This window comes from Juglans regia, chromosome 1, assembly GCF_001411555.2.
Source record: "Juglans regia cultivar Chandler chromosome 1, Walnut 2.0, whole genome shotgun sequence".
Taxonomy (NCBI): Eukaryota; Viridiplantae; Streptophyta; class Magnoliopsida; order Fagales; family Juglandaceae; genus Juglans; species Juglans regia.
The window spans coordinates 44,988,075-44,996,151 of NC_049901.1; positions in this window are offsets into that span (position 1 = coordinate 44,988,075).

Below are 8,077 nucleotides of genomic sequence, written 5' to 3' on the forward strand. Positions count from 1 at the left end.
TATCTCATTTAATCTCATCTAAACATTTAAATATTACTTAAATATAAATATTTTTCAATTTTTCTTTTATATTTTTTTATTTAATCATCACAACTTTCTCAAACTTTCATATAAAACTTAAAAAAAAACATTTCTAACCTTTTCAAATTTTAAAATAAAAATTATATTATAAAAATATTTTAACTTTATTATATTTTTATTCAACATTTTCTCTCTCATTTTTCAAAACCAATAAAAATCTTAACTCAAACTATTTTACTACTAGTTATGAAGCATCTCACTACTATTTATGAACCATCTCACAACTATTTACAAATTTCCTGGACAAAGAGTATGCCTTTGATTGAGTAGTCAGATATTCTTAAAATTTCCCATAATTTTCTTCTTAAACATCACTCAAATATAATATTTTTTTAATTTTAAATTTTTAACTTTTTTATCTAATTATTATCCAAATACAAAATTCAATACAATTTTACAAACGTTCAAAACAAAACACAAAAAACAAGACAAATTTTTCAAATTTTTTTAAAAAATATATTCAAATAATTTTTTTAATTTTATAATATTTTTATTCAAAATTTTCTCATTCATTTCCATAAATCTAATATAATATCTTAACTCAAATTATTTCACTATTATTCATATAATTCTCTATAACACGAGTTTTTAAAATCAAAATTTGAAATGAAACCAACAAATGAGTGGCAATCAATGGAATGCTATCAATAATATTATTGGAAGCGGCCTATTTTAAAATATTGTGCCCAGCATAGTTGATATTTTTATGGATTTTTTTAGCTAATCATGCTTCCCATTTATTGAGAATCATTATGGCATCCTTAATTATAGGAGCAATCTTCCAAATGGTATCATGATTTTATAAATAAGTTATAAAAAAAAAAGTCTACTAATCAGCCAGTCCCCCAACGCACACCCTACGTGGGGATCGGGTTCACTAATTGCCCATGAACCAGGAGAAGCCAGCGAGAGAGCCCCTCAGTTCCCTGATTCAGAAGCCAGCGAGAGAGCCCCTCAGTTCCCTGATTCAGTGCCCCCACCCCCCTCCCCCCTCGCTCGCGTGGTTAGCTTGTCCCCAAGCGAGAAAGCCCTTAGTTCCCCAACCCCCGATGCAAAGCACGACTTCGTCTTCAATCTCAAGCCCGATGGAAGCCCTCAGTCCCCAAGCGTGCGAAGCTTCCAGTTTGCCCTTCCGACCCCAAGCATAGCAGCCGTCCTCGATGGAAGCCCTCAGTCCCCAAGCAGTGAAGCTTCCAATCCGCCCCCTACCCCAAGCATGTTGTCTCTGTGATTTCTTGGTTTTGTGTGAAGTCCCGTCCTTTTCTTTGTGATTTCTTCCCACTGATTTCTTGGTTTTTTTATTTGAATGTTCTGTGATTTGCCCCAAATTGATAATAATCTAGGGTTTTTGTTTGTGATTTGCCCCACCCCACCCCTCGACTTCCCTGTGATTTCTTCATACTGATTTCTTAGTTTTTGTAATTTGCCCCAAATTGATAACAATCTAGGGTTTTTGTCTATGATTTGAATTTGGTGATGGTATAGCATTAGTGGAAAGGTGGGATGCAGATATGTTGGAGGGTTGAATATTTATTATTACTGGATGATGTGCGGAGTATATGTCATTCGTGACATAAATCTCACAGGGAGTGGTAGCGCTGGGCAGCCGAGTGGCGTCGCAAGGGAGGAGGGTGGGTTTCGCGGGATGCATGCAAAATCTGAATGGGAAGAGGAGAAAAACCAACGATGATGAAAACACACGTTTTGCTTGAAAAATAAAAATCCGCGTAAGGTGTGCAATGGCTGATGTGTGAACAATGGCTGATCTGTAGTTTAACTCTAAGTTAGAACTCTCCATTTTTATTTGGGTCCACTTAACTTTATCAACTCCTGGAGCTTGAAGAACATGGACCCTTAGGATTGACTCCACTCTCTCACTCTCAAATGTCTATCTAATCTTTGCTTCATTCTATCGTCTTGGATAACTAAGCATATAGTCCACCACCTTTTCTCTTTGGTCCTGATTAAAGAAAATGGATGCAAGGTGTTCGATGAGAGTCCTCAATCATCATGAGAGTACTGACAATCCTCTTATTGATATTTATAATGTGCATTACATTAATACAAGATGTATTCTATCATTTGAGGTTTGTGCAATACAAGGTAATTGTTGATACAGAGAGATATACAGTTGGCTCATATAGATTACTAGTCATTGCATGATATCGATTTCCCATATGAGTGATTGGGAAAGTCTCCTTCCAGTGGTTGTGCAGTAGTCGTTAGGTGCATGGATGTTTCCATAAGAGGTGAATCTTCATTTGGTAAGTGATCCGAGACTCTAGTTGTAGCCGTTGATGGGTGATTTGTATTATTATGCCCCTGTAAACTATGCGAAGGTACAAGGCCAAGTTTGGTACTAAGATCAGAAGGTGCAGGAAGACCAAGTGGTGTGGTAAAAAGATCAATAAGTTGAAGAGAGGCCGGGACATGCTGAGTATGAAGTAGATTAAGGGCCATATATTCATGTGCGTAGTAGTAATCAATCTCGATGTACTTGCTTCGTGCATGAAAAACAAGATTAATTGTCATGTAAAGAACACTGAGATTATTGCAAAGTAAGAGAATAAAGGTTGATAGCTGGACACCCAGATCACAAAGTAGGAACGAGATCCAAGTTAGCTCAGCAGTAGTTTGAGTCATCGCTTTGTACTTGGCTTTAGAGCTTGAGCGGGAGACGATATGTTGTTTTTTAACTAACCAGGAAATGCAGTTACTACCAAGAAATACACAATGCCCTATGGTATAACGTCTGGTAAGGGAGCATCCTGCTTAATTTGCGTATGAAAAGACATAAAGATCAAGTGTAGAATTGGAGCTAAAATGAAGACCAAGTTCACCAGTACCTTTTAAATATCTATGGCCTCACTTGGATGTTGAAATAAGATGAAAAATCTGTGAATAATAGTGAAATTATTTGAGTTAAAATGTTTTATGAGATTTTGAGAAATGAGAGAGAAAAAATTTAATAAAAATATTATAAAGTTAAAATAATATTAAATATAATTTTTGTTTTGAGATTTGAAAAAGTTGAATTATTTTTTGTGTTTTGTTTAGAAATTTAAGAAAATTGTAATAATTATATGGAAAAGTTGAAATTTTGAAATTGAAAAGTATTTGTACTTGAGTGATATGTGGATGATGAGATTTCTCATCTTATTTCAACATCCAAACTAACCCAGTTTAGGAGATGCTTGGGGAATGAGATGAGATGAGAAATCTGTGAATAATAGTGAAAATGTTTGTGAATAGTATTAAAATAGTTTGAATTATGATATTTTATGGGATTTTGAAAAATGAGAGAAAATATTGAATACAAATATTATAAAATTAAGATATTGTTAGAATATAATTTTTTAATATTATATTTATTTTATGATTTGAAAAAATTGAATTATTTTTTATATTTTGTTTGAAAGTTTGAAAAATTTATAATAATTAGTTTGAAAAATTTGTAATGATTAGTTTGAAAATGTTTGTGTTTGAGGAATGTTTGAGAATAAAATTAGATGAGATGAGATGAGATAAAAATTTTTACCAAACATTCCCTTAGATATTAGAGAGCACAAACAATACTGCGATAGTGGGCTGGGTAAGGAAAAGGTATTGCAGAGGTAAGGCCTTTGGTCTTGGGTATCATGTGAGTGTCCCTGAGCTTATAGTCATGCATTTGAGCACATTCTAAAATATCTAGGTAGGGGTGTAACTGGTCTGGTTCAGTCCGATTTTGGACATATTTTAGAAGTAAACCGGTATATACCAATTTTGAGACTTGAATAACCGATACCGTACCAGCTACACCCCTAAACTGGTATTTTTTATTTTACTGGTCCCAGTTCGGTTCGATCCGATTTTTATGATTTGTTCGGTATATTATATAATATATATAATATAGTATATATTATAGTATATTATAATATATAGTGATATATTATTAGTATAACTATTAATACAATAGACTATAGTGATAATATATAGTTATTTATATAAAATTTTAAATTTTAAAATTATATTAATTAGTAATTTATCATATAATACAAAATTATTTTATATATAATTATATATAATATAAAAAATATTTTATACAACATAGAAAATTAAAATATATATATGAACCGGTCCGGTCTAGTGTTAGAAAAAAGAAAACCAGAACCAGACTGATATTGACCGGTTTTGAGAAAAACAAAATCGGTACCAAACTGAACTGAACCCGATACCAGACTAAACTCACCAGTTCGGACCGGTTTACCGGTTCACTGGATTTTTCTCACCCCTATATCTAGGGCATATTTGGTTTGGGAAAAGGCATGCCTAGAAGAAGTCGAGGTGATTTGAATACCTAGAAAATAGTGGAGGGGACAAGGTCTTTCATGGAAAATTGACTTCGAATAGTCAAAATGAACTCGTGAAGATAATCAATAGATGAAAAAGTTGATAAAATATAATCAAGATACAGTAGTAAAATAAGAGAACCACGAGAAAATGTCAAATAAATAGAGAGGAATCAGCAATGCTGCAAATAAAGCCATAAGACGTAAGAAAGTTGAAACTACTAACTTGTCAAACAACACAAGTGGCGGTTGTTTTAAACAATAGAGAGCGTTATTTAACTTGGAAACATAGGGAGAGTGAGTTTTGATGGATAAAATCTAGAGGTTGTTTCATAAATATAGATTCGTGGAGATCACCATGGAGGAAAACGTTCTTAACTTCTAACTGATGAATATTCCATCGGTTGATTAGAGCAAGATTACTGACAATCCAGATCGCACTCAATTTGATAACCGGATAAAACATTTCATGGTAGTTTAAGTCATCTACCCGATAAAAATCTTTAGCAGTTAAACGAACCTTCAGATGATCAAAATTGCCATCAACTTTAAGTTTAATTTTAAAAAGTCATTTGCAACTAATGACAGACATGGTATGATCATGAGTAACAATAGTCCATGTATTATTTTCATACAAGGTAGGGGTGGCAAATTGTATTTTTGGGTCGTATTCGTATTGTGTCAATTCATGAACATTCAACTATATTGGTCAACCCGAGCCTGACCTGTTAAGCTAATCGTGTAAAAATTTTAAATCCTAACCCAATCTATTTAGATAATGGATTGTGTCGTGTCACCCACTTTGATCCGTTTAATAATTAATAAGAAATAGATTAATACAATACGACTCATTTAAACCTATTTCATGTAAATGAATTGAACTGACACGCATAACTCATTTGACCTGATTAACATAATTTCACATAAAAGTTAAAAATTTATATTTATTAGTTGCTACAATATCTTAAAATATATCAATATTTTTTAAATTTTAACATACAATCAAACCAATATTACAAACCATACAATAACAAATATGAGCATATGTCTAAAATTACAATTCCAACAATAAAAACAATAATAATACAAACATACTGAGAAATACCAATATTACAACTTAACAATAATAAAATTTTAATTTTGAAATAAAATCTAAACGGGTCAAAACGAGTTGATTCCGTGTTAACCGGGTTGACCCATTAATAAATTGTGTCTTAACAGATCAATCTATTTTGACCTAAACCTGTTAACATCAAACTCATTTCGTGTTGTGTTCGTGTTGGGTTCACATGTCGTGTCACATATTACCACCCTTAATACAAGACTTGTAATTCATCATGCGTTGCTTGGTACCCAACCAGGATGATTGAGGCTAGAGCGGACTGTTTTGGGCCATTTGGGTATAGTAGTGAGATCATGAAGGCAAGCATATTTAGGGTTGGGTTTGTGATTCCAGTCTTGGAGCGTTTAATCATGGTGTGTTTAGAGGGCACTAAAGAAGTTGTGGGGAGGACAATAATTGGTAGGGAAGCAGTGGTTGGTAGATCAGAGTTGGGTAAGGCACTAAAAGAGGAGTCACTTGTAGGGGTGGTAGGGGAAAAAATGTGAGGAGATGGATAGAGGTGGCAGCAGGATAAGGAGATCATTGACAGGAGTGGGGACAGAGACATGGGTATGATGGTAACGGGTATGGTTGAAGTGGATGAGGGGATAATCCACATCTCAAAAGTCGAGAGAATCAACTCGGTGGGCAGAGGCCTGTGAAGGTTCCCATACTGTTTATAGGAAAAAGTAAGTTCATAAAAAATAATGTGGTGTGAAATGAAAGTGCAACAAGATGGAGGGTGGTAGCATTTGTATCCACGATGCTTATCGTTGCAACCCATAATGACACGGTAAGATTTTGGGGTCAGATTTATTTTGTTTAGTATCCCAAGTATAAGGATAACATTTGGATCCAAAATATACGCAAGGAACGATAGTCGTGGTAAGTCCCATAGAGTATGGAGAAAGGTGATTATAAATAAAGGGTTGTAGATGGGAGTTAGTTAATAAAAACAAGTAGTAGTAGCAAAGGTTTCAACCCATAATCATTTTGGACCACCATTGTACAAAAGCATCTTCATACCGAGTTCACATTCGATGACAACGTTCTACTGTGTCATTCTATTCAAGGGTATGAGGATAGGAAAATTGGTGAAGAGTACATTGTTATTGTAAATGGAAAGTAAATTGGGAGTTAGCAAATTCTCCTCCAGCATCGTTTTGAAAAAATTTGATTTTTTTTAATTGACATTCAACATTTTTTTCAAATAGTAAAAAGCAAAGAAGAAATCATTTTTTTTTCATAGGAGAATAATAAAAAGCATAAACTAAATAGACATAATAATGAAATTTACTGACAAAGATAAAAGGGAAAGGACCCCACAAGTCACAATAAACTTTATAAAAAACAGCATGACTAAAGAAATGTACGAAAAAAATAGAGTTTTCTAAGTTTGCCTAACTGACAACTTTCACGAATGGAAGAAGTTTTTTTAGAACCTGTAGTTTGAATAAGTCCTTTAGATTTCAGGACTTGGAGGGCAAAAGCCAAAAGATGTCCCAAATGTTGGTGCCACACTTCTTTAGAGGCCGTCCAGAAATAGGTGGAGAAGTGAGTTTCGTAAGGGAAAACAAAGTGTAGAGGTTACCTTTTCGTCACTCAGTCATCAGGATGTGATTGGTATCTCGTTCCTTAACAACAAAACCAACACGATAAAATTCACAGGGATAGTCATTGGTAAATTGCCTGATAGGTAAAAGATGTTTTGCTAGGGCAAGGACTAAACGAACATCTTGCAATTTAATTCTAGTAGCACCATTGTCAATATAAGTATCACCAACATGTGTAATAACATGAGAACTACCATTGCTTATAATGACAACATCATTACCAAAATAGTGACAAAGGATTTTTGAGCATACTTGGGTTATATGTCATATGGGTAGACACCCCAATGTTTGCAACCTATTTGGTATCATAATTCTTAAGAGTCAGAGCAACTAATGCTTGAGGGATATTATTAGGTTGGTAAGCATGATTGAATCAGTTCCAACATTTAAGAGCAACATCGCCCTTCTTGCCACATATTTAATAGGTGTCAACATGAGAGGGATCACATGCTTTATTTGTTTGATTGGACTGATCAGTGGGCTTACACTTGTTTAAGGACCAGAGGTTTGGTTAGTCTTGGCCGAGTGGCTATCAGGCTGAAACCCATGACCTCGTGAAGAGAAGGACTCCGGCTATGAACAATGGTTGTTGTTTTGACCCTTGGAGGCTAGGGCATTATTGTTTTGTAGATAAAATGCAAAAGGAGAGTTAAACGATAAATCATGGAGAGAGGTTTGAATCTCAAACCCTTGGAGAAGAGGGATGAGCTCGGCATAGGACGATATCGGTGGCTTCAACATCTATGTGGTGAAGGGTATTTGGCTCCGAGACAATTCAACAATGAGAACACCTTCATCTTGTCTTGCACAGGAAGTCCAATGGTGGCCAAGTGGTCACACTGTAACGCCCCGTACCCGAGGGTCCGGAGAGTTAACTCATGTCACTAACAAACCCGTCTCTCCAAGCACTTAAAACTCCAAGGACTTCAAGATTAGCACACAATTCATAT